Below are 26,153 nucleotides of genomic sequence, written 5' to 3' on the forward strand. Positions count from 1 at the left end.
ACAGCATAATTTACCCCCTTCTGTGCCAAAGTCAGATTTAACCCTGCATAGTGAAGATCATCCTTTCTCCTGGTGTTATAGCTATGCACACTGCTATTACTTTTGAACTGGGCTGGATTATTAACAACAAATTTCATAAGTAAGCAATGAATACTTTTCTACTCAACGATGAATTACCCCAGAATATGATACCATACGAAAGCAGTGAATGGAAGTAGGCATAGTAACCTAATTCACTGAGATTCTTATCACCAAAATTTGCAATAACCCTAATAGCATACGTAGCCGAACTCAGACGTTTCAGCAGACCATCAATATGTTGCTTCCAGTTTAACCTCTCATCAGTGGACACACCTAAAAATTTTGAAAATTCTACCTTAGCTACAGACTTCTGTTCAAAGTCTATATTTATTACTGGAGTTTTGCCATTTACTGTACGGAACTGTATATACTGTGTTTTATCAAAATTTAAAGAGAGTCCATTTGCTGAGAACCACTTAATAATTTTGTGGAAAACATCATTTACAATTACATCACTTAGTTCTTGGTTTTTGGATGTTATTACTATACTTGTATCATCAGCAAAAAGAACTAACTTTGCATCCTCATCAATATGGAATGACAAGTCATTAATGTATATCAAGAACAGTAAAGGACCTAAGACCGAACCCTGTGGGACCCCGTGCTTGATAGCCCCCCAGTTTGAGGAATCAGCTGTTGTATTAACATTACATGAACCACTTATTTCAACTTTCTGCATTCTTCCAGTTAAGTATGAATTAAACCATTTGTGCACTGCCCCCCTCAAACCATAATGATTTAGCTTATCTAAAAGAATTCCATGATTTACACAGTCAAAAGCCTTTGAGAGGTGTGTGTGTGTGTGTGTGTGTGTGTGTGTGTGTGTGTGTGTGTGTGTGTGTGTAAGAAAAATACTTTACTTATATATCTCATTGATCTCTACCTCATGGTATGAAAACCATTTGATCATTAGCAACTTGCAGAAAATCACCTGTTCAGTTCTTGAAGGACCTTTAGCTGGCCAGAGGGACACAGTGCACAAAACGTGGGTGCTAAATATAATTCATACAGACTTCTACTTATATTTTATGGGAGAAACTTTACACCAGGGTTCAGTGATTGGGTCAGCTGAAATCAGCAATATCAGTTTTTCCAGGATTTTTGTGTTTGTATTCGGTTTGGTTTGGTTTGGTTTGGTATGTCTTCATTGTTGTATAATTAGTTTGGCACCACGCCTTAATTCCTGTGGCTTCTCAATTAGTTTCATTGACTTTCTCCAATTAAATAAGTTTCATACTTGGAAGAATGCAGTTGCTCTGTCCAGCCACACTGATTTGGGTTTTCCTGGATGGCTAAGGTAACTGCTGGAGTGATTCTTTAACCAAGGCCACAGCTGACCACCCATCCTATACTCATAAAGCATGTTATATATGCTGTGTGTTGTGTATTTTGGCCTAGTAATTTGTGTTGTTGACTAATTGTGTATCATTGTGAGATGATCTTTGGATGAATAATTACATTATGTCACTATGATGTGAAATTTGTTTACAAATATAATCCACTAGCAAATCTGGCAAAGCTTCATGATTGTCAAATATGTGTGGTAATTGGATGTGTCCACCTTTCCTTCCCCCTATCTGTTTGTCGTCTTCTCTTTCCATCACCTCCTATCCCACACCTCTCTCTCCATCTGCTCCCCCTCCTCTCTCATTCTTCTGCTTCCCCCTTTCTATATGCATTCCATCCCTCCCCACTCTGCCCCTTTCCTCTTCTCCCCTTTGAACTTTGTTAATTGTTATTGCCAACTAAGCTGTGATTGGAAATTGTATTTGCTTAAAACAAATGAGTAAATTGTATATGGGATATGACAGATCTTCTTTGTTGCTGCATCTGTGAGGGTAGTAGCTTTAAGAACTTTATTTCGCATAGTTTGTGTGCAAACAGGTTGGGTTAGAAAGTTTCAGGTGATTCAGATTCCGAGAAAAACAAAACAGATAGTTGTATATACAATTTTTGTTTAAAATGATATCTTAGGAGGAAGAATAGGTAAGGGAGAAGCAATCTGTCTAATGTTTAAATGCACTGCTATTGCAGTTAAAAGTGACTGCGGAGAAGAGAATGAAACCATACATATTCAGAGGTCAGCAGCGCGTGCGCGCGCCCACACACACACACACACACACACACACACACACACACACACACACACACACACAAAGTGAGAGAGAGAGAGAGAGAGAGAGAGAGAGAGAGAGAGTTTGTGTAAATTATCTACATAAAGAACACTTGACTCCTTGTTTAAATTCTTTGCAGTATTAGTTGTAGCCAAGGGGTTAATAGGGATTCTCTACAAGTCATAAGCTTTGACCGATGATGGACAATGGGGCAAACACCATGGCTACTGTAACATATCACTAGGGACTGTTTTCAAACAGAGTAAGCTCAGCATCAGTCAGTCACACCAGCCAAGTTTTTAGTTTCAACTTGGTTGACTTTGTTCACTCAAAACTTTCGAGTCTAACCTAGTCTTCGAGCAGAGCTACAGATCAGTCTGTCACCACAAGGTTTTTATTGCTTTCACATTCATTGGCTTTGCCAACAAACAAGAAAATTTGAATATACACAGTAAAAGGTGACATCACAGCAGCTGTTAATACAACGTCGCAGGTCAAAGTTGATGTCTTGTATCGAATATTCCTCCTGACCATGGTCATGATCGTTACAACTTAATATACCATTCCAGTCCATATTGCATTAGAACCATATGACACATAGTATCATGTACTTAAGATTCATAGTGGTACATGTATTAATGTTACTTTACTTTCCGCACTGTAGCCTTTATAATGTAGCTTTACTATGAGCTTATCTGTGTGCCAAACTGTTTACAGAGCTGTTAACAATATATTTTAATGTTAGCACCATTGGATTTAGCCCAGTCTACATCAGAATGCGGACTCCACAAGCCACCATGTGCTGCTTGATGAGGGTACCTTTTCCCACTAATATTGTAGAAATCAGCATGGGTTTAGAAAAAGACGATCATGTGAAACCCAGCTCGTGCTATTCGACCACGAGACAGAGGGTCATAGGCCATAGACACTGGTTCCCAGGTAGATGGCGTGTTTCTTGACTTCCGCAAGGTGCTCGATACAGTTCTCCACAGTCGTTCAATGAACAAAGTAAGAGCATATGCACTATCAGACCAATTGTGTGATTGGATTGAAGAGTTCCTGGATAACAGAACACAGCATGTCATTCTCATTGGAGAGAAGTCTTCCGAAGTAAGAGTGATTTCAGGTGTGCCGCAGGGGAGTGTTGTAGGACCGTTGCTATTCACAATATATATAAATGACCTTGTGGATAACATCAGAAGTTCACTGAGGCTTTTTGCAGATGATGCTGTAGTATATCGAGAGGTTGTAACAATGGAAAATTGTACTGAAATGCAGGAGGATCTGCAACAAATTGATGCATGGTGCAGGGAATGGCAATTGAATCTCATTGTAGACAAGTGTAATGTGCTGTGAACACATAGAAAGAAAGATCCTTTATCATTTAGCTACAGTATAGCAAGTCAGCAACCGGAAGCAGTTAATTCCATAAATTATCTGGGAGTAGACATTAGGACTGATTTAAAATGAATGACCATATAAAATGAATCGTCGGTAAAGCAGATGCCAGACTGAGATTCATTGGAAGAATCCTGAGGAAATGCAATCCGAAAACAAAGGAAGTAGGTTACAGTACACTTGTTCGCCCACTGCTTGAATACTGCTCACTGGCGAGGGATCCGTACCATATAGGGTTGATAGGAGAGAGAGATAAAATCAGAGAGATTAGAGCCCATACCGACAATTTTTCTTTCCATGAACAATACGACACTGGAGTAGAAGGGAGAACTGATAGAAGTGCTCAAGGTACCCCCTGCCACACACCATCAGGTGGCTTGTGGAGTATGGATGTATAAGTAGATGTGGATGTAGAAGTAGACGTATACAGTGGTGTACACGTAAGAAGACAAATAGTGGAACAAAGCACAGTGGCAGGGAACAGTGTACCATGTGACAATCCAGCCAGTTTCATCATTCTGCCATGTCTACCTGTAGTCTGCACTTCAGGGTTCACATAGAACATTTAGCATTGATTTTCGTATTAGTTCAGGTATTGTGAGGGTACTTCACTACTATAGTGTTCATTACGGGTGACAAAAAGAATATACAGGAAGCATTCAGTTACGAAGCAATAGCTATAGTTTTCCAAGCATATAAATTGTTAGAAATGAAATTATCATATGGCATTATTCGCTGGAAAACCCCATATGGGGTTGTTCATATGCCTTGTGGAAGTCTTTACATTTGACGTCACTTTGGCAACTTGCGTGTTGATGAAGATAAGATGTGATGATTAGGATTATGTTAAGATCTGGTTCCTGAGGGGGGGAATCACCAATCTGGCTGGGAATTGAAACAGGGACCCCTTGATCTAAAGAGATTGACACTAGTTGGTAGACCACACATTGTGGACTCTGCTAGGTAGAGTCAGAAGCAGAAACAGTGGGTTGGTGCAGTGTTTACCCCAGCATTGCCAGTTACCAGGGTAGGAAACATCTGGAGTGTGTAGCCTGGCACGGAAATGGTGCTCTGGCATGCTGCAAGTCTCTCTCTCTCTCTCTCTCTCTCTCTCTCTCTCTCTCTCTCTCTCTCTCTCTCTCTCTCTCTGCGCAGAATGCACCACCTTCTTCTGTGCACATCACTATAGTCATTCCCATGTTTAACTCATGAAAGGGGGGGAGGGGGCTGCCTTTCTGTATACCTCCTTATGGACCCTAAACATTTTCGGTACTGCTTTGTGAAAATAACATTATCTTCCTTCCAGGGATTTCCATTTGAGTTTATTGAAGATTTTCATAGTAATCGCATGTTAATTGACCCTACCAGCAATATATTTACCAGACTGTCTCTCAATTGCTTTAATGTCTTCCTTTAGTTCCACCTGATGGGAATCCCGAACACACTAACCAAATTCAACGATGACCTGCACAAGTGTTCTGTACACTTCCTCTACATGTTCTACCTTAAGAAAGAGTTGTTCTACAATATTGTGATGGCATCGGTGATTGAAAACAGGAGAGTAACCTTTACTTAAAACTTCCAAGCTTATAGGCTGTAGTCAATGCATAAAGTGTCCTCTGACATTTCGTCTCCGACTGTGGGAGATATTCTCCGAGGTAAAGCGGCGAACTGCTACATTGTATGAACAGGAGAGTTAACTTAACATTTTGAAATTTTCTTCTCTGAAGTGTGTTATCACTTTATGTAGTTTCATGCAGGGCAACATTTCATTTTTTTTAATCTAATTAATTTGTCTATTTGCTGAAAACTAATTTAACAATTTTCAAGAAAAATGTTGAAGTGCCTCATTTAGGCTTGAGAATAATAATCACATTATAAACAGTGTGAAATAATACTTATGGTACACCTGTAGTGATTATACCCCTACTACAAAGAGTCTTCCCGAGTTTCTTTTGATACATCACATTATTTTAGTAGAAATACTGGAGTGTCAGATACTAGCTGTCAGCTTTGACCTGGGATGTCATCAAGATGGCATACATAGCCATGTCACCATGATGTGGTATGGCAACATCACACATTGAATAGTCGAGCAGAGAATGAAGCTAATGGAACACCGGTGGGAATTTGGGGACTTTGGTGAGAAGACACACAAGAAAATGACATTCCTCCACTAATATACACATCTGCACAAAAAATTATGCAAAAATCCATTACTGGTACTTAATGACATGTGAAAAGTGTTGGTTACAATTTAATTTATTGATGCGTTTCAATACATCATTAGCAGAATATAGCTGTGGTAAAAGAAGAAACAAGAATTACCACAGGAAATGCCACAGAACAATTACATGCGCAATGGTCATCCGTTGCATCAGTACTTATAAAGAAATACATGACCAAGCCACACAGTAGTGGGCACATACGATACTGAAAAGAGCTCATACATATATGAAGTCTAGTGCCGAACTGACCGTGCATAGAAATCAGTAAAGGTCAGGAAAACAACTGCTATCACCAGATAGCATTTGGTAACTAATACGGTGTATAAATCTTCCTCTTCTCTTCGGGTATTAGGCTTTCTCTCTCTCTTCTCCCATTGCACGTATAATTTCTTACCTTTAAGAGAAGTCTCTCATTCTCCATTATTTGTAGATGTTCGTTCCATTTTCTTCTGTAATCTCGAATTTTTTTATTGAGGCTAAATATTTGCAGTTCTTCTCTGATATCTTGATTTCTTAGCCTGTCTCCTCTTCTGCAACCTCTAACACCTCTAAGGAATTTCATTTCTTGTGCTGGAATCCAGCTTTCTTGCTTCTTCGTAATTAACCCAGGTCTCGCTTCCATAGAGCTGTGTAAGAACTGCAAAAGTTTTGTAAAATTTAATTAGAGTGTCTTTTCTGGTTCTGTTTTTTAGGTTTCTGTTAATTGTTCCACATACCTGGCTGAATTTACTAAGCTTAATTTCAGCACTGTAGCCATATGTCATTCCACGTCCGAGGTAGTTGAAATGGTTTACTAGCTCTAAAGTCTTCTGATCTATCACTATTTTGGTTCTGATTGGTTCTTTCCCCATGAAGGCCATTGTCTTAGTGTTTTATTTTGAAACTTTCATGTTAAATTTTGCACGTACTTGTTTTAGCAAGTTGATTCCTTTTTGAAGGTCATCTTCCTGCTAGGATCACTGCATCATCAGCATATAGTAAATTACCTAAAAGAATTTTCCTGTATAGATAGATGCCTTTCTGAAATTCTGATTTCCATATGTGTCTTATTTCATTAATGTAGATGTTGAACAAAGTTGGAGAGATGCAGCAGCCCCATTGTTAGTTGCTATCTCATTAGTTGCTTTACCATTGAGATCTAGCATGATATTTGTGTCTTGATATAAACTTTTTATCACATTTACTCGATGCTTTGGATGTCTGTGATTTGCGATTATTTCCCAAAGTTTCTGTCTGTTGATATTGTCAAAAGCTTTTTTAAAGTCAATAAAAGCAATGTGTGTTTCTTTATTATACTCTCTGTTTTTCTATTATTTTCTGTAGAATAAAAACTGCATCTATTGTAAAACGTCCTTCCCTAAAACTCATTTATTCCTCATGCAATACTGCTTCTGCTACATTTTTAAGACTTGTATTTAAAACCTTAGCATATACCTTGAATTTTCTGTTAGGGTTATGCATCAATGTATACTGAAAAAATGTAACCAGCAGGAGATCATACACTGAACATAAATTATGTACTATATAATTTGAAAACCATGGAGTAACCAGGCAGGCTTAGTATTTAAAAAATAAGAGTTATGTAGGACACAGAATGAAAAATACATAATATAACAAAAATACAGATCTCATGTGGCATATTGGCTGCTATAATTACTAAATATAGACCAGGCATCTATTGAGAACATTATTTATAACAATGTGCGAGACATAAGGCCGTGTGGTTCTAGGCACTACAGTCCGGAGCCGAGCGACCGCTACGGTCGCAGGTTCGAATCCTGCCTCGGGCATGGATGTGTGTGATGTCCTTAGGTTAGTTAGGTTTAATTAGTTCTAAGTTCCAATCGACTCATGACCTCAGAAGTTATGTCGCATAGTGCTCAGAGCCATTTTGCGAGACATAAAATACAGAAATAATATGACTTACATTCATAAATGATGACAACGTGAGCTAAGAATGTGACACAGCTTCACAAAAATTGCACTGTCCAGTCACATTAATGTGACCATCTGTCAAAACCCTGAGTAACTACCTTTTGCAGTACAGATCTCTGTGAAACATGCAAGAAAAGTGTCAGTGAAGTTCTGGAGGGTACCAGCCAGGATGTGGAACCATACTGACTACATCTACATTTATACTCTGCAAGCCACCCAACGGTGTGTGGCGGAAGGCACTTCACATGCCAATGTCATTACCTCCCTTTCCTGTTGCAGTAGCGTATGGTTCGCGGGAAGAATGACTGCCGGAAAGCCTCCGTGCGCGCTTGAATCTCTCTAATTTTACATTCGTGATCTCCTCTGGAGGTATAGGTAGGGGGAAGCAATATATTCAATACCTCATCCACAAACGCACCTTCTCGAAACCTGGACAGCAAGCTACACCGCGATGCACGGCGCCTCTCTTGCAGAGTCTGCCACTTGAGTTTGCTAAACATGTCCGTAACGGTATCACGCTTACCAAATAACCCTGTAACATCACGTTAAACCATACGTCCCTATGCCTATGCGGTGCTTTAAGTGCTGGAAGTTCAGGCACAAATTTTCCCGCTGTGCTAACAGCACATGTCGAGACTGTGGACGTCCACTGCACCCAGATATTCCATGTGTCACACCTCCCACTGCATCAGCTGTGGAGAGCACCACGCCCTCTGTGCACCAGACTGCCCAGTACTCCAAAACAGCAGAAAATTGTGGAGTTTAAAACCCTGGACCAGTTGACTTACACAGAGGCTAAATGTAAGTTTGAAAGATTACACCTCATTCGGTTGACGTCAACATATGCTGCAGCTACATCGCCATCGCCATCCCAAGTGCTGGTGGTTCCTCACACTGTGCCACAAACAGTTGGCCCTCTGGGCCACCAGAATAAATCTGCCCCCTTGGTGGTAGGGGGCAAATCTTCCTTCGTTGCTCCGAAAGCACCTACTTCGGGAGCAAGGCCTTCCCAAATGCAGGGGACATCGGTCCCCGCCCCCCTGCTGGACAAGCAAGTCTCCTCTGGCTCAGGACCCTCTGGTGGCACCGTATCAATTCTGCATCTGGGGATGCAGTGGAGATCTTAGCGTCCCCAGCTGACCTGGATCTCACTGATGCCTCATCCACCATAGAAATGGCTACAAATACTAAATTGGTGGCAACAGGTGACCCAGAGGCATAACCTGTCTCCGTGTGCACTTCGTGCTTTTCCAGCCTCATGATAACGTCATCCTCCAGTGGAATTGCGGCAGTCTTTTCCACCACCTGGCTGAGCTACGGCAGCTCTTAAGCTTTCCCCGTGCTTTCTGCATTTCCCTTCAGGAAACATGGTTCCCGGAAATGCGGACCTCTGCCCTCCACGGCTATAGGGGATATTACAAGAACTGTAGTGACTATAATAGAGTGTCAGATGGAGTTTGTGTCTATGTCCTAAACTCAGTATGCCATGAACCTGTATCCATTCAAACCCCTCTTGAAGCTGTGGCTGTCAGGATAAGGACGAAGCAGGGAATAACTGTCTGCAACGTATATCTTCCTCCAGATGGTGCAGTATCCCTGAATGCAATGGCTGCACTGATTGATCAACTCCCTTAACATTTCCTACTTTTGGGAGATTTTATCGCTTGCAACCCCTTGTGGGTCTGCCTCTTAATTTCAGTGTGGCACATGGCACGTATTCGGCCTTTGCTCTGGGTTTGTAGTCTTGGCCTTCTCCCATTTATCCACTGGAGAGCACATGACGAGCTGTGCGGTAATAATCACTTCCCCGTCGTCTTGTCACTGCCCTGGTGTCAGACCCACAGATGCCTGCCCAGATGGGCTTCAAACAAGGCAAAGTGGGGAGCCTTCACCTCTGCTGTCACCTTTGAATCTCCCCACATGGTAACATTGATGTGGTGGTTGAGTAGGTAACTGCAACGATTGTTTCTGCTGCGGAAAATGCAATCCCTCATTCTTTAAGGTGCCCCCGGAGAAAGACAGTCCCTTCATGGTCACCAGAAGTAGCTGAGGCAATTCAGGACCATTGGCAAGCTCTACAGCAGCATAAGCGGCACCCTTCCCTGGAGCGTCTCATAGCCTTTAAATGGCACAGTGTTCACCAGATTGGAAACAGGATTGTTGGGAGAGATACATCTTGACCACTGGGTGCCATACGTCACTTTCCCAATTGTGGGCAAAGATCAAACCAGTTTTTGGGTACCAGACCCCAACAGGTGTTCCCGGAGTTAACATAAATGGTGTGTTACCTACTGATGCAAATGCGATCACCGAGTACTTTGCTGGACACTATGCTCACGCCTCTGTGTTGGAGAATTACCTCCCAGCCTTTCGCACTCTCAAATGATGGATGGAAGGGAAAGTCCTCTTATTCACTACACACCACAGTGAACCCTATAATACACCATTTACAGAGTGGGAGCTCCTTGGTGCACTTTGCACATTGCCAGACACAGCTCCTGGGCCCGATTGTATCCACAGTCAGATGATTAAACATCTCTCATCTGACTACAAGCGACATCTCCTCGTAATCTTCAACCGGGTCTGGTGTGATGGCATCTTCCTATCACTTTGGCGGGAGAGCACCATCATACCAGTGCTCAAACCAGCCTAATACCCGCTTGATGTGGATAGCTATTGGCCCGTCAGCCTTACAAACGTTCTTTGTAAGCTGCTGGAACATATGGTGTGTCAGCGGTTGGGTTGGGTCGGGTCCTGGAGTCACGTGGCCTACTGGCCCCATGCCAGGTCGTTTTCCACCTGGGTCGCTCAACCACTGATAACCTAGTGTCCCTCGTGTCTGCCATTTGAACAGCCTTTACCAGACGCCAACACCTGGTTGCACCTTTTTTGATTTACAAAAGGTGGTGACACCACCTGGTGACATCATATCCTTGGCACATTATACAAGTGGGTTATCCGAGGCCTGCTCCTGTTTTTTATCCAGAATTTCCTGTAGCTTCGTACTTCCCGTTTGCAAGTTGGTGCCTCCCATAGTTGCCCCCCCCCCCCCCCCCCATATCCAGGAGAATGGGATCCCGCAGGGCATTGTATTGAATGTATCTATTTTTAGTGGTCATTAACAGTCTAGCAGCAGCTGTAGGGCCGTCCGTCTCACCCTCTCTGTTTGCAGATGACTTCAGCATTTTGTAATGCTCCACCAGTACGGGTGATGCTGAGCAGTACCTACAGGGAGTCACCCACAAGGTGCAGTAATGGGCTCTAGCCCACGACTTTCAGTTTTCGGCAGCAAAGTCGTGTTATGCACGTCTGTTGGCGCCGTACTGTTCATCTAGAACTAGAACTTTACCTTACTGATGATCCTCTCACTGTAGTGGAGACATATCGATGTTTAGGACTGGCTTTCGACACCCGATTGCTGTGGCTTCCTCACCTTCATCAGCTTAAGTGGATCTGCTGGCAACACTTTAATGCCCTCTTCTGCCTGAGCAACACCAACTGAGATGCAGATTGCTCTAGGCTGCTGCAGCTATTCAGAGCACTTGTTCAATCCCGCCTTGAGCTCATGGCTATAGCTCATGCTATTGAGCACATCCATTCATGCCCTGGGGAATTGTTTTTTCTGTGTACTTACTCCTTGAGCAGCCTACAAGTTATTGACCAGTGCTACCCTCGTCATCCTTTGGTAGTGACTATCTAGGAGTCCATCTATGTTCTGGAATGGTCCTGTTGTTCCGTGGTGTTTGTGTGGACCCCAGACACATAGGAATCCCAGACAACGAACTTGCTGACAGGCTGGCCAAACAGGCTACACAGAAAGTGCTTGTGGAGATTGGCATTCCAATAACTGGCCTGCGTTCGTTTTTATGGTGCCAGGTTTTTTGGCTTTGTGGGATGAAATGGCGCATAGTCTCAGTACGTACAACAAACTGAGTGCCATTAAGGAGACTACGAATGTGTGGCAGTCCTCCATGTGGGCCTCTCGCAGGGACTCTGTGGGTCTCTGGTGGCTCAGAGTTGGCAATGCTTGGGTGACCCATGGCTACCTCCTGCGCCATGAAGATCTGCCTCAGTGTCGATGCCCTGCTACGAAATCTTCAGTTACTGGACTCGTTGCCAGTAACTTTATCTGACAATGCCTCATCGGCTGATTTAGTTGTACGTTTTATTCGTGAGGGTGGGTTTTATCATTTGATCTAAATTTTAGCGCATGTCCTTTGTCCCTCTGTGTCCTCCACCCTCATGCTTTTATGGTGGAGGCTTTAATGTGTTGCAGAGTGGCTGGCTTTTCCTTTTTATTCTCATGGTCAGCCAGCCATTGTTATCTGTTTTGTTGTTTTAATTTCTTCTACCTGTTTCTTGCCTTTGTGTGGTTTCTTCTCTCCTTTTTGTCCATTTAAGTGTTTGTTGCCCTTCAGTTATTGTGATTTTCCTTTCTCTCTGTTTTGTATTGTCAGTCTTGCTTGTTTTATTTGAAACAAGGGACCAATGACCAAGCAGTTTTAAGTTTTGTCTCCCCCCCCCCCTTCTTTTAAACCAACCAACCAGGTGCCTGCTGTAGAGGCCCATAAGCAGCATTGTTCACTGAATAGTCATTGAGGGCACTGTTAGTAGCCCCTTGGTTCATTTGGGTGGTCAGTTGCTAAACAGTTGCATGTCTATTCACCATATGTATCTCCGGAGCCGTTGTTTATCCATCATATATGGGAGTGGTGCACCCTAGTTGGTTTGGTGCTGGTTTCGGATAGTGTCATTTTGCCACGCACGGTATACTTCAGCTGCATGACACGGACATTTTACAAGCTGAAGTGTTATTGAAATACTTCCACCCGTGGCCTGAAAGCCAGTGACCATGGCTTTTGGACGTCAGATAAGTGTGTCTGTTTCTGCATTATGACAATGACTACACTGTTTTCTATGTCCCTTTGACACATTTTATGTACCTTCCACTGCTAGTACTGCCACCTGCTGTCTGTGAGTGGGCATTGCACATTGAAATCGAACATAGACATTGGTTACATGAATGTGAGTGGACCTTGTTATCCACAGATCACAAAGACATACACATCATAAATGTGTATAGTGTATCATACATTAAAATATAAAATGACAGAATACATTGAATGATAACTTGTGAAAACTGCAAGCTACACTGTAATAAAATAGTTAACATGATGCTAGGCTGAACCCAACTTTATGGCAGGAAAAGTTGAGTATTGGGGCCATGTATAATGAGTAAGGTCATTGTGTCATGAAATTACGTGCATGTCATGTCATCCATAAAACCAGCCAATAAAATTTACACCAGCAGTAGTGATGAGTAATCATGAGGTTTCATCAGTGTAAAAACTAAAAGTAAAAGCCAAAGTATAATAGGAATTACAGTGTCTGTCAACACACATAGAGCACAACATGACCAAGGCAGTTTGTTATACACTGGCCTAATGTCAATCTGTAAAGGACTGCAACAGGGTACATGGTCAAAGCATTAGGGGGTGTTGTCAGATATCAAATGTAAAACCATGTGTCACGACAGAATGGTTAATGTCAAATCAAATTGACTAGACAGATGTCGGTAAAGAAAGGGAAAATGTCTTCATTAAATGCCAGTTCTGAATGGTCACATACCACATAGATGGAAGCATTTATCTACCAAGTGAAGAAAAATCCGTTATGCCAACCTTATTTGAAGGCCATAGAAATGCTGAAAAATTTATATTACCACCTGTACTTAAACTATAGAAGTAAACTGAACTCTCAGACCAATGAATGAATAAATCTGCAGAAACTAATATTAAAAATATCTGTTTACCTATATAGGCATAGTAAAGTCCACAATACCAAGGAATCAAAATTCACTGCAAAAACAGGTATAAAAAATATCACTTGACCTAAGTAGCTAGAATGGAGTCCACAAAGCACTCATCACTGTTTACCTTGAAATGCAAGTAGGCATTAATAACACAACAAACAAGTCTATGCTAGGTTGTGTTGTGGCGCTTCTGCTTGCTCGCAGGGGCCCTACACAATATTAGGCAGGTGTACCAGTTTCTTTGGCTCTTCAGTGTATATCACATTGGCGAGCACCTGGTTCTTTTGTGCCATGGTCTTATTGAGGCATAGTAAATCAAATACATTAACTTTATCCCTTTGTTATCATCATAGAAAAGTTATATGTTTGATTTCTTTGTCTCCTCATCTACTGAACTTCTCATGAATTGTTGACAACAGAATTAAGTTTTTATTTTATTTTGTTGTGTTTCATTTTGAACATATGATTCTAACATTTTTTTCTTTCGCATAAATGAATGCAAATGAAGAAACTGGTCTATTCTTGATTTGAAACAGTGATTCACGGATTTCTGGTTTGATTTGCATAAGGTGACAACCATTGTTAAATTTTTGTTGGCTATTTAACAAGAAGGATACTAGTCATTCATTGCAATGTTCCGGTTGCTACCATAACTAAGTTCACATAATTTCATCACGTAATATGTAGGAATCGCAGCATCTTTATCCCTAATTTTGTTTCCGAAATATGGGATGCCCCCATAAAAGTAATGTCTCGATGCCGCATAAAGGAATTATCTGTAGCCATTATTTGTCAGGTTTACTTGGCAGGTACATTTTGAATGGACATCTGCTTCGGAAGGTAAGGACTGTCTCTTCAGTGGTTAGGAGAGCTGAAGGAGGGTACAGTTTTTGACTACCAGTACGCTTGACAAACACACCATACATCACAGTATGCAGTGAACTTTTCTGCTGTTCCTCTTTAGAGTTGAGTATTTTGGTCATCAAATCTTACATTACTCATCAAAAATTCGAACTGGCTTTTTGTCATAACATCTCGGAAATGCGAGGACCCATATACCACAGACCACGCATCAGCACAATTGACATGAGCATTTTTTTGAGACCTAGGCATAAAAAGTATGCCAAATAATGGTTATTATTTTTCTTTCTGTTTGGTATCTCCAATATACTACCGGGAGGATGATATTTTTACCGTTGCATTACCAATATTTTTCTTTGTGTACATAACTATTGGTGAAATTGAATTGAAAGAATTCAAATAATTTCAGGGTCGACATTTTATTTCTTGCTTTGTCTAGCGCACCAGGTATTCATACTACCACATTCATTGTTAACATTCTCAATGTTGCCATACAAAACTGTACCTACCTGCTGATCCCCTTATCTGATGAATCAGCCTCAAAAGGTGTTTCATCATATTCTTAAAACCTCCATGTCATTTGTGATATGGCCATTTTCATATTCACTCACATCTTCGGCTGAGTCACAATACAATTTGCATTTGGCCTCTTGATGTTTAAATTCTCTTATTTCTTCTGAGGCTCTTAATAACGTTTTCTATGTCTGCAAGGAAATGTACCACCTACTTTGTAAAGAAGAAATTGAATAAAGAGACAATGGAATAAATTTTCTAATTCACTTGTTAAAGGACGATGGATTATGGAGCCTGAAAGATTATAACCACACCCTCTGTGTCATTGTTATAAACTGTATAACATCTACAGTAACGAGTCCTGTGCAGTTCTTCTTCTTTTCGGATGATTTTGTAGTTTTTTGTTCCTCCTCCAACATCAGCTTTCAGTTAAGAGTGTGGAGTAATGGGTTGCTTAACCTACCTCTCTCTCTCTCTCTCTCTCTCTCTCTCTCTCTCTCTCTCTCTCTCTCTCTCTCTGTGTGTGTGTGTGTGTGTGTGTGTGTGTGTGTGTGTGTGTGTGTGTGTGTGTGTGGTTTAAAGACTCGAAGTTTGTAGGCCTCATTTTTTGTTCAAAATTGTCTTGGTTACCACATCAGGACTGCAAGGTAAGAACCCCGCTAGCATTGAATATCTTAAAAGTGCCTTAGGCATGGGTCTTGGAAAGCAGACAAAGCATGTCTGCTTCCAGTTTTATAAGGATTTTGAGAGATAGCAGCTAGATTATGGGTGCACAGAGCATGGATCAGTGAGAATTTCTTACATAAAGATCATTGATACTATCCACTATAAGGCAGTCAGGCTGGCCATGGGTGTTTAAATTTCACGTTTAAGAAATAATTTATGCAGAAGAATCATACATTTGATTATTGCACAGACTCCCATTTGGAGAACATAGTAATAGGCATCCCAAGCATAGAGAAGCAACTGAGAGTTAAAAACAAATATCTCACCAGATCTGGATGGAATCCCAATTTGGTTTTACTGGGTGTAGTCTGTGGCATTGACCCCGTACTTAGCTTCCAGTTACCACAAATCTCTCACCCAGAGCAAAGTCCCAGACAACAGGAAAAAAGTGCAGGTGACTAGTGTATACAAGAAGGGTAAAAGAATGGACCCCCAAAATTACGATCAATATCCTTAACTTCTATTTGCTACAGAATTCTTGAACATATTCCCATTGCTAATGCTTGCCCATGCCTTGCATGATACACTGCAAATCGTGGTTAAAGGTCAACAGGCAGATTCCATATGCCTAGATTTTGCAACACATTCAACATGATGCCCCACTGCAAACAGTTAACAAATGTCTGAGCATACAGATTAGCTTCCCAGGTATGTGAGTTGTTCAAAGACATCTTAAGTAATAGAATGCATTATGTTGTCCTTAACAGCGAGTGTTCATCAAAGACAAGGATACGTATAAGTGGTTTGATAGACAGGGTGAGCAGCAATCTGCGGCTGGTTGCTGATGATGCTGTAACATACAGGAAGGTGTCATCATTGAGTAACTGTTGGAGGATATAAGATGAAGTACACAAAATTTCTAGTTGATGTGATGAATCGAAACTCGCTGTAAATGTAGAAAAATGTAAGTTATTGCAGATGAGTAGGGAAAAAACAATCTTGTAATGTTCAAATAAAGTATTAGTAGTGTGCTGCTTAACACAGTCATGTCAATTAAATATCTACGTGTAATGCTACAAAATAACGTGAAATAGAACCAGTATTTATGTTTGTTGTAGGGGAGGTGATTATTGACTTAGGTTTATTAGGAGAATTCTATGTAAGTGCAGCTCAAAAACAGAGGAGACCACATACAGAACACTTTTGCAACCCAAGAGGCAAGATGCCAGATTTGTGACCAATTAGGTGAGTCAATTTGCTAGTAATACAGAGATGCTTCATGAACTCAAATGGGAATCCCTGACAGGGTATGAAAAGGTTGTGGGTAAATTTGGAGAGTATATGGAGGCCAACAGGAACGGGAAACAACTCTTGGATTTCTGTGCCAGTATGGGCTTAGTAATCACAATCTCCTTTTTTAAACATAAGAACATTCACCTGTATACTTGGGAAGGCAGGGGAACCAGATCTGTCATTGACTATATAATAACAGATCAGGAATTCAGGAAGGCTTTGGGGGACACACATGTATTCGGGGGATTCTTTGATGACACTGATCGCTATTTAATCTGCAGTGAAATTGGTATTGTGAGGCCGAAAGTGTAGGATGTCAGGTCCATATGTAGGAGGATAAGAGTGGAGAAACTTCAGCAAAAGGAAATCAGGCACAAGTACATAACAGTGATCTCAGAAAGGTACCAGTTAGTTGAATGTAGTCAATTACAGTCACTGGAAAAGGAATGGACAAGGTACAGGGACACAGTACTAGAAGTGGCTAAAGAATGTCTTGGAACAGTAGTGTGTAAAGGTAGGATGAAGCAAACAGCTTGGTGGAATGACACAGTCAAGGCAGCCTGTAAAAGGAAAAAGAAGGCGTATCAAAAATGGCTATATACTAGAACTCAGGTAGACAGAGAAAGTTATGTTGAAGAAAGAAACAAAGCCAAGCAGATAATTGCAGCATCCAAGAAGAAATCTTGGGAAGACTTTGAAAACAGGTTGGAGACTTTGGGTCAAGCTGCTGAAAAACCATTCTCGAGTGTAATTAGCAGTCTTCGAAAGGGAGGTAAGAAGGAAATGACAAGTATTTTGGACAGGCCAGGAAAACTGCTGGTGAATCCTGTTGATGCCTTGGGCAGATGGAGGGAATATTTTGAAGAGTTGCTCAATGTAGGTGAAAATACGATCAGTAATGTTTCCAATTTCGATGTACAATGGGATAGGAATGGTGATGGAAATACGATCACATTTGAGGAGGTGGAGAAAATGGTCAACAGATTGCAGTGCAATAAAGTGGCTGGGATGGATGAAATGAAGTCGAAACTCATCAAATGATGTCAGGTCTTAAATGGCTACACAGGATAATTGAAATGGCATGGGAGTCGGGACAGGTTCCATCAGACTGGACGAAAGCAGTAATCATAGCAATCTCTAAACATGCAAACAGAAATTATTGTAACAATCTCTTTAATCAGCATTGTCTGATCGGATTGTGTGGCATCAGGGCGGATGACCTACAATGAAGCAGACTTAAGTCATCTCTTGCAAGATAGAATACAATGACGACAGGTACAACTCTAAATCGTTTCCCTCCCTCGCTAAACCATGGGAGGAATGAAGAGCTACAGAACGGAGAGACCCACATTCGCCTCGATTTTTAGTCTGTAACAGAACTGATGGGGACACACTTCTACTGACGAAGCCTCAATTTTTCGTTGAACACCTTGATGATAAGTTTGGAGAAGTGACAGTGTTGTCCAACATGCGAAATGGTGCAGTCTTCATTCAGACAGCATTCCCAGCCCAATCCCGAGGTTTACTCGCCTGTGACAAGCTGGATGATATTCCTGTTTCCGTCACTCCCCATAAAATCCTCAACATGGTTCATGGGTGTGTTCCATTGTGACCTCCTCTTGCAGTCTGACAATGAGCTCTGCGCCAATGTAGAATGCCGGGGTGTTCATTTAATCCAGCAACCCAAAGACAACAGGTTTGCTACCTGTGCCTTCACCTTGTCCTTTGAGGTTCATTCATTGCCTAAAAAGACCAAGGTGATGGTTTACCACTGTGATGTTACACCAAACCTCCCTCCCCCTATGCGGTGTTTTAAGTACTGGAAGTTTGGGCACATGTCTTCCCGCTGCACTTCTAGTACCACATGTCGAGACTGTGGACGTCCACTGCACCCAGATATTCCATGTGTGTCACCTCCCACTGCATCAACTGTGGAGAGCACCACGCCCTCTGCCCACCAGACTGCCCAGTACTCCAAAACAGCAGAAAATTGTGGAGTTCAAAACCCTGGACCAGTTGACTTACACAGAGGCTAAATGTAAGTTTGAAAGATTACACCTCATTCGGTTGACGTCAACATATGCTGCAGCTACATCGCCATCGCCATCCCAAGTGCTGGTGGTTCCTCACACTGTGACACAAACAGTTGGCCCTCTGGGCCACCAGAATAAATCTGCCCCCTTGGTGGTAGGGGGCAAATCTTCCTTCGTTGCTCCCAAAGCACCTACTTCGGGAGCAAGGCCTTCCCAAATGCAGGGGACATCGGTCCCCGCCCCCCGCCCTGCCGGACAAGCAAGTCTCCTCTGGCTCCTCTCACGCGGAAGAGATCCCATGGGGCCCTCTCTCCCAAGGTCTCCACTAATGCCACGGCAGACACTCGCCAGTAGCTCAAGGAGCCAAAAGCTGCTGGACAAAGAGTTTCATGGTCTTCCTCCCTGCCTGAAGCTGCTTCGGAGAAGTCTTCCCAGTAAGCCCTTAAAGAGAAGCGAGAGAGCAAGCAAACTAAGTAGTAGTCTGATAAGAAACAGGACCCCCTGGTGGCCCCAAAGCCACCACTCCCTATCAATTCTGCATATGAAGATAATAGCGTCCCCTGCAGACCTGAATCTCATTGATGCCTCATCCATCATAGAAATGGCTACAAATCCTCAGTCGGTGGCAGCAGGTGACCCTGAGGCATAATCTGCCTCCATGTGCACTTCGTGCCTTCCCAGCCTCATGAAAACGTCGTCCTGCAGTGGAATTGTGGCGGTTTTTTCCACCACCTGGCTGAGCTACGGCAACTCTTAAGCTTTACACCTGCTTTCTGCATTTCCCTTCAGGAAACCTGGTCCCCGGCAATGCAGACCATGCCCTCCCTTGGCTATAAGGGATGTTACAGGAACTGTAGCAACTATAATAGAGTGTCAGATGGAGTTTGTGTCTATGTCCTGAACTCATTTTGCAGTGAACCTGTGCCCCTTCAAATCCCTCTTGAAGCTGTGGCTGTCTGAATAAGGACGACTCAGGAAATAACTGTCTGCAATGTATATCTTCCTCCAGATAGTGCAATATCCCTGAACACATTGGCTGCACTGATTGATCAACTCTCTAAACGTTTCCTACTTTTGGGAGGTTTTAATGCTCATAACCCCTTGTGGGGTGGCACAGTTCTTACTGGCCGAGGAAGAGATGCCTCTTAAAATACGGGGGCACCACACATTTCAGTGGGGCACATGGTACGAATTCGGACATTGATCTCTCGGTTTGCAGTGAGGTAGTGACCACTTCCTCATCTTCTGTCACTGCCCCAGTGTCAGGCCCATGGATACCTGCCCAGATATGCTTTAAACAAGGGGGACTGGGAAACTTTGACCTCTGCTGCCACCATTAAATCTCCCCCACACGTTAACATCGATGTGGTGGTTGAGCAGGTAACTACAGTGATTGGTTCTGGAGCGGAAAATGCGATCCCTCGTTCTTTAGGGTGCCCCAGTGAAAGACAGTCCTGTGGTGGTTGCCGGAAGTCACTGAGGCAATTAAGGAGTGTCGGCGAGCTCTACAGTGGCATAGATGGCACCTTTACCTGGGCACCTCATAGCCTTTAAACGGCACCATGCCCGTGTTCGCCAGCTTATCAAAAGGCAGAAACAGGAGTGTTGGGAGAGGTACGTGCTGACCATTGGGTGCCATATGTCACCTTCCCAAGTCTGGGCAAAGATCAAATGAGTTTTTGTGTGCCAGACCCCAACAGGTGTTCCTGGTGTTAACACAAATGGTGTGTTATCTACTGTCACGAACACAATTGCTGAGCACTTTGCTGAGCACTATACTCGTGCCTCTGCGTCAGAGAATTACCCTCCAGCCTTTCGCACTCTCAAATTGTGGATGTAAGGCGAAGTCCTCTTATTCACTACACGCCACAGTGAACCCTATAACGCCCCATTTACAGAGTGAGAGTTTCTCAGTTCACTTGCACATTGCCCCAACACAGCTCATGGGCCCGATTGGATCCACAGTCAGATGATTAAACCTCTCTCATCTGGCTACAAGTGACATGTCCTCGTGATCTTCAACTGGATCTGGTGCGATGGCATTTTTCCATCGCACTGGCAGGAGAACACCATCATACCAGTGCTGTATCCTGGCAAAAACCCGCTTGATGTGGATAGCTATTGGCCCGTCAGCCTCACAAACATTCTTTGTAAGGTGCTGTGGAATGAGTGGTGTGTCGGCGGTTGGTTTGGGTCCTGGTGTCATGTGGCCTACTGGCTAAATGCCAGGACGGCTTCCGCCTGGGTCTCTCTACCACTGTCCCTAGAGTCTGCCATCCGAACAGCCTTTTTCAGATGCCAACACCTGGTTGCCGTCTATTTTGATTTACAAAAAGCATATGACGACACCTGGCAACATCATATGTTTGGCACATTATACAAGTGTGGTGTCAGAGGCCCGCTCCCGGTTTTTATCCTCAATTTCCTGTTGCTTCGTACTTCCCATGTCCAAGTTGGTACCTCCCATAGTTCCCCCCCCCCCCCCCCCCCCCAACCCCCATATCCAGGGTAATGGGGTCCCGCAGGGCTCTGTATTGAATAAATCTATTTTTAGTGGCCATTAACGGTCTAGCAGCAGCTGTAGGGCCTCCGTCTCACCCTTTCTGTATTTCTGCATTTCGTACTGCTCCACCAGTACTGGTGTTGCTGAGCGGCACCTACAGGCAGCCATCCACTAGGCACAGTCATGGGCTCTAGCCCAAGGCTTTCAGGTTTCTGCCGCAAAGTCATGTGTTATGCACTTCCGTCGGCATTGTACCGTCCATCCGGAAGCGGAACTTTACCTTACTGATGATCCCCTCACTGTAGTTTAGACGTATCGATTTTTAGGACTGGCTTTTGACGCCCGATTGACATGGCTTCCTCACCTTCCTCACCTTCATCAGGTTAAGCAGATCTGCTGGCAGCACCTCAATGCCCTCTGCTGCCTGAGCAACACCAACTGGGCTGCAGATTGCCCTATGCTGCTGCAGCTATACAGAGCCCTTGTTCAATCCCGTTTTACTATGGGAGTCCGGTTTAAGGTTCAGTGGTACCCTCAGCATTCAGTTTACTCAAGCCAGTGTACCACTGTGGCATTTGACTAGTGACGGGAGCTTTTAGGACGAATCCGGTGACCAGCGTCCTGGCAGAGGCTGGAGTTCCTCCATTGCAGGTCAGGCATGCAAAACTGCTCACCAGTTATGTTGCACACGTTCATAGTTCTGCCCATCCAAATTGCCATCTCCTTTTCCCACCCACGGAGGTTCAGCTCCTGCATCAGTGGTCCAGGTCAGGGCTTACAATTGCAGTTTGCGTCTGATCCCTTCTATCTGAACTGGAGTCCTTGGCTTTACCATGTATACTCAAAGTCCAGAGGCGTACACCTCCATGCTATTGTACATCTAGGCCACAGCTTCACCTGTACCTTTCACATGGTCCAAAGAACTCAGTTCACCCCACGGCTCTCCACTGTCACTTCATCTTGATTCTTGACATGTACTGAGGCCATGAAGTGATTTACACAGACGGCTCGATGGCTGATGGTCACGTCAGCTTCACGTATCTCCATGGGGGACATATTGAACAGCACTGCTTGCCCGATGGCTGCAGTGTTTTCACTGCAAAACTGGTGACTATATCTTGTGCTTTTGAGCACATCCATTCATGCCCTGGGGATTCGTTTTTTCTGTGTACTGACTCCTTGAGCAGCCTACAAGCTATCGACAAGTGCTACCCTCATCATCCTTTGGTAGTGACTATCCAAGTGTCCATCTATGACCTGGAAAAGCCCGGTCTTTCAGTGGTGTTTGTGTGGACCCTAGGACATGTTGGAATCCCAGGCAACGAACTTGCTGACAGGCTGTCCAAACAGGCTACATGGAAACCGCTTATGGAGATCAGTATTCCAATAACTGACCTGCGTTTGTTTATATGTCGCTAGGTTTTACGGCTTTGGGAGGCAGAATGGCATAGTCTTAGTATGCTCAACAAATTGTGTGCTGTTAAGGAGACTACGAATGTGTGGCAGTCCTTCATACGGGCCTCTCGCAGGGACTCTGTGGTTTTCTGCCAGCTCTGCATTGGCCACACTTGGGCGACCCATGGCCTCCTCCTGTGCCCTGAATACCCGCCTCAGTGTCGATGCAGCGCCTGGTTGACAGTGGCCCATATTCTGGTGCACTGTCCCACTTTGACTGCCCTGTGATGAAATCTTCGGTTATAGGACTCATTGCCGCTAATTTTATCTGACAGTGCCTCATCGGCTGATTTAGTTTTTCATTTTATTTGTGAGGGTGTTTTTATCATTTGATCTAAATTTTAGTACATGTCTTTTCTCCCTCTGTGTCCTCCACCCTTGTACTTTTAGGGTGGAGGTTTTAATGTGTTGCAGAGTGGTTGGGTTCTCCTTTTTATTCTCATGGTCAGCCATCCATGATAATCTGTTTTGTCGTTTTAATCTATTCTACCTGTTTCTTGCGTTTGTGTGGTTTACTTCTCACCCTTTTTTTTCCATTTAAGTGTTTGTTGCCTTTCCGTCATTCTTGTGATTTTCCTTTCTCTCCACTTTGTGTTGTCAGTCTTGCTTGTTTTATTCTCACCCTCGTGACATTGTTTTATTCGGAACAAGGGAGTGATGACCTAGCTGTTTGGGCCCTTCACTTCTCTTTTATACCAACCAACCAACACAGATGTTAAGTGTATTAGATGTCGTCATACAGGACTTATGATTCATCATCACAGAGAACTACAGTGCTGGACATTTTGGACATTCTGAGCAGAATTGTAATGATAGAAACTTGTAGAGACATGGAGGACAATCACAGGGCAAACTTCAACCCCACAGTGAAACAAGGAGTGGGATGGATTGTCCACTGTACAATATTCCCAGGAAGAGATAGCGCAAGTGCGAGATCACTGTCAGACTTTTTCTGACTGGTAATGTAAAAGGGAAGATATGTAAATTTGTATTAGATACTGTATCTCAGGTATGTGGCAAGTAAGATTGTCCTTGCTAAAGTAAAATTAAATCAGCAGTAGCAGTGAAATCATTCTTGGGTTAGTTTTCCTGGTTTCACATCTCACTGAAGTGGACTTGGAATGGTGTGTAGTAGAACTGGATGGAGTACTGTTTACTCTTGGTTTTATGGCCAGAAATCCATTATTGTTGCAAAGTTCACCCTTAGGTCAGGGGTGGCCAATAAAACTGCGTAAAAAGTCCTTTAAAGTCAAATTGTAAATAACATACCAAAATATACTGAAAAGATAATCTGGATTGAAAATGGAGCTGATCCACAAGTAAATTCTCTGTATATTGTTGAACCTTTTGTCTAAAAATGAAGACTTGGATAATGTGAAATGTTTTGCGTGGCTAGTTTGTGCTTCGTATGGGACAGTGATGGAACCAAAGTAGTGCCTGTCAGTATTGATAACTTTGGTCCTGAAGAAGTACAGCTATCATGTTGTACCCTGGTAGCCAATTTATAAATACTAGATGAAGACAAATTGGACAAGCATTTCACATCAAATTACACAACATCTGGACAGCCCGTCAGCTTGACTGCACCAAGAAGTAAAGTACCACATATAGAGGGACAGGACTAGGATGTCATGGAAATACTTTCGGAGGAACACATGGGGTTGTTTGATCCTCCTGGTCCATTTCTTGACACACTACTAGCTCAACATTATTTTTCCACTGGGATGAAGCTCTGGTTTTTAAGAAACCATATTGTGTTACTAAGTATGTTGTACGCAAATAGAATAGCTAATTCACAGGATAAAATTAAAATCTTATGGTCAGTCTTGAAGGGAATGTATAATCAGCAGCACAAGGTCAAAGATATAAAGTCAGTTCATAGTAAAATGTTTCTGTTACTGGTAAGTCAGATATGTGCACAGTATTTAACAATCATTTTCTGAGGATTGCTGGTGAATTAAATAACAACTTTGTTTCTACAGGGAACCATACTCTTGGAAAATGCATTTCCAAGACTGATCTCTGAAATACTCTTCTATCATACTGACAAGGGGGAAATTGCGTCAGTAATTAAATCACTGAAGACTAAGGACTCTCATGGATATGATGGAGTACCTAGCAGAATATTGAAGTACTATGCTGCACATGTTAGCTCTGTACTTAGCAGTATTTGTAATTTTTCCCTTAAGAATAGTCAGTTTCCTGAACAATTGATGAACTCAGTAATGTACTGCTTCATAAAAAAAGAGAGAAAGGGATAATGTAGAAAAGTTTAGAGCTATTTCTATGCCATCAGTGTTTGCTAAAGATACTGAAGAGGCTGTGTATGTAAGAGTAATTGATCATTTTATTTCGCATAATTTGCTATCAAATTTACTTCATGGATTTAAAAGTGGTTCAACAATTGAAAATACTATACCCTTTTTTTCTATCAGAGGTACTGGATAGATTACGGTGTAAGTTTCAAATGCTAGGCATATTTTTTGATTTAACTAAGGTGTTTGATTGTGTTGATCACAAAAAATTGATCCAGAAGCTGGACCATTATGGAATGTGGGGAATAGCTCAATTGATTCACCTCTTACTTTAATAACAAACAGTAGAAGGTCATTCTCCACAGTGTTGAGAATTACTACGATGTGGGATCTGAGTGGGGCATTGTTAAATGGGGGGAGATTCCCCAGGGATAAGTGCTGGGCTGGCTCTTGTTCCTTATTTATATAAATGATACACCCTCTAGTATTATAGGTGATTCTAAGATATTTCTGTTGGCTGATCATACTAGCGTGGTAGTAAAGGACGTTGTGTGTCATGTTGACACTGTTTCAAATAGCACAGTGCAAGTTCATCGCATTTAGAAAATAAACTAACACTAAATCACAGTAAGACTCAGTTTTTACAGTTTCTAACTCATAATTCAACAAAACCCGATGTTTTAATTTCAGTGAATGGGCATATGATTAGTGAAACTGAACAGTTAAAATTTCTAGGTGTTCAGATAGATAGTAAACTGTCGTGAAAAGTACACATTCAGGATCTTGTTGTTGTAAGACATAAGGGTGCCCTTTTTACTATTCCAGTGGTATCTGAAGTATGTTATAATTTGATGCAAAAAGTAGTCTTCTTTGGTAATTTTCATTCGCTTATGATGTATGGTATTACATTTTGGGGTAGCTCTTCCCATTCTCAAAGGATATTTTTGGCTCAGAGGTGGGTGGTTTGGGCTTTCACTTGGTTAATACTGGGCAGAAATCCAATCTG

At 42.5% G+C, this 26,153-nt stretch overlaps 1 protein-coding gene across 2 annotated transcripts in view; it reads left to right on the top strand.

Annotated features, from left to right (window-relative positions):
• Nucleotides 1–26,153, top strand: part of LOC126297654 (COMM domain-containing protein 5-like) — a 67,732-nt gene that overhangs the window by 1,057 nt on the left and 40,522 nt on the right. The window lies entirely within an intron of this gene.

Source organism: Schistocerca gregaria, chromosome X, assembly GCF_023897955.1.
Source record: "Schistocerca gregaria isolate iqSchGreg1 chromosome X, iqSchGreg1.2, whole genome shotgun sequence".
NCBI classification, from domain to species: domain Eukaryota; kingdom Metazoa; phylum Arthropoda; class Insecta; order Orthoptera; family Acrididae; genus Schistocerca; species Schistocerca gregaria.